Here is a 2,570-nt window from a genome sequence, read left to right as displayed (position 1 = left end):
TATATATGTGTATAAGAGACACATATATATATATATATATATATATATATATAACCATAAAAGAAACACACCCATATAGCAAGCAGAAACCCAATACTGAATCATTTCTCAATATATATTGAATGTTACATGACAGTTGTTTAAATACAGTACCATGTTTTTATTTCAAAGAAAGGAGGAAGCGTATTAGCTTTCAAAGAGAGGGGGATGTCGTATGTACATATAGATATCCACTATAGCGCCACCTGTTGGTCACTGCCCGTACGACATGTTGAACCGAATAAACATGGACATGCATGTCAAGGTTACCAATTGAGTAAGCCTGGACATTGTTCATTGTACGTCCATTAATATGTCAGGAATAGGAACATATAATAATGAGAGGTATTATGATTGTATAAAAGTTGTTTGTTATTGTTTCTTTTGTTATCATCATCATCACTATCATCGAATTGTTTCCCAGTATTTTATATGAGATGCATGAAGTTAGCAACTTCAAAGTAGGCCTACTGTATTTAAATTATCTTTACACGTAATTCGCCACCATTATCACGGGGCCTATCATCATCTGGTAATGATGATGTCATATTATCATCATGATCATAATCATCATCAGCATCATCATTGTCATTCACCACTACCATCTTGACCGTCATTCATTCATCGTCATCACCATCATAATAATCATCATCTTCATTACCATTATTAATTTAATATTAGGACATACTATATATTTGTTAATATAAAGTCGATATATATGTAGGCCTAATAGATGGTAATAAGCATAATAATAATGCCCAATAATAATAATAATGAAAAAAAATCATGTTATTATTATTACTGTATTATTATTATTAGTAGAAGGAACAGTAGCAGCAGGCCCATAGCCAGGTTATTTCAAGGGGGTTCTCTGGGCGTGGGGTCCAGGGGCATGCCTAAGTGCCACGGTGGGCCAGAGCAGTTTTTGTGTTTAATGCGTCTATATTTTAAAAGCAGTTATGTTTTGAAAAAGATCTATGTAATAAAAAGGTGGTAATATAATAAAATTATAAAATATTTTCTGAGAATTGCCATGTTTAAATAACACCGAAAGATATAAAAAATAAACCCTCATCGCATAATCAATATCAATATACTCAACACATGTATTATTATAAAACAAAAAAACAAAAAAACAAAAACAAAAAAACAAAAACAAAAAACGATTCTTCTTCTTCCTCCTCTTCCTCTTCTTCTTCTACTACCGGTACTTCTTCTTGACTCTCATTTTGTACACTGAAAATAATAGTACTATTTTACTACGTGGCTAAAAAAAGCACAAATATTGTCATTACTACTGACAGGGCCATCGTTAAATTAAGTCAGAGCCCAAAATATAGCATCATATTCAATACGTTATCTGACATCATGAGAACCTAAACTTTAATACAATTATTTGTTACCGTATACACTAAGCCTAATTCGAAATTATTATTTTAAGACTTTAACATAATAGGCTACATACTGATTAATAATAGCTGAGATTTGATGCACATTTTAGAATTAATAATCGTTTTTATCATATCTTCCTGAATATTTATTGTCTGCCAAATTAATGAAATATGAATTATATGCATCTTTAGAAATACAATTTCTACAATATTAATCTTGTTTTTATATAGATAAATGTTCGATAAATTCTATCTTTCATAAAAAAAAAACAAAAAAAAAAAAACGAAGTTCAGCGTCTCTATTTTCATTCTAATCAATGGCGTTTGTAAACGTGCACTGACGTCATCGTCGAATTCCAGGACTTTCGACAGTAAAGCTGGCCTGCCTGCCCCGGTCCCAGGCCAACCAATAATAATTAACAAAATGTGTTTTTTTTTAATATAGGCATATGGCGCATTTTGTACATGCACTTCAACTTTTACAACAAAAGCCTAGGCCTAGTACCTGTAGTACGTCCTACTGCTGTACTTAGGCCTACACTGGTTTGTTGTCGTCAGGGTATACAGTAATTCTGTCTCTAAATGAACGAGGAGCGAACATAGCTAGTCAACATCTAGGCTAGGCTACTTGATTTTGAAATCAATAACCCACCTTGAAGGACTATTTGTCGTTTTCTTCTTTGCAACAGCGGACGAAAAAAAGTCAGTTATTCTAGGACATTTCATGATTCTTGATCACTCAAAATTAACAAACACTCGATTTTACGCACTCCGTTCTGTAGCGTGTCTGCTGTTGAAAACAAACTTCCTAGCCTAATTTTGTGACTGGCTATGATGACTGAGATGGACCATGTTGATTTATTAATATTTTGTTTGGAATGGAAAAAAGAAGAGTCAATTTACCCAAAATGCTCCAACAGCACATAGTTTAGTGTGCGCTTTGGACAGTATGGCTATGGAATTTACTAACCACACAATTCACAATCACGTGATTAAGTCGCAAAACTTTATATGCATTTGGTGGATTAAGTCGCAAAACTTTAGCTTCGTTTGGTGGCACCATTTACTCTAGGTAGACGGCGACCGGTTTCGTTAACGGTTGGTACATTTCTTACAAACATTCAGCCAAAGGCCAGTGAA

The sequence above is a fragment of the Anneissia japonica genome, unplaced genomic scaffold, assembly GCF_011630105.1.
Source record: "Anneissia japonica isolate Jap-2015-1 unplaced genomic scaffold, ASM1163010v1 scaffold287835_len3118868_cov185, whole genome shotgun sequence".
NCBI classification, from domain to species: domain Eukaryota; kingdom Metazoa; phylum Echinodermata; class Crinoidea; order Comatulida; family Comatulidae; genus Anneissia; species Anneissia japonica.
The sequence above is the reverse complement of the archived record's forward strand: the minus strand, read 5'-3'. Positions refer to the sequence as shown.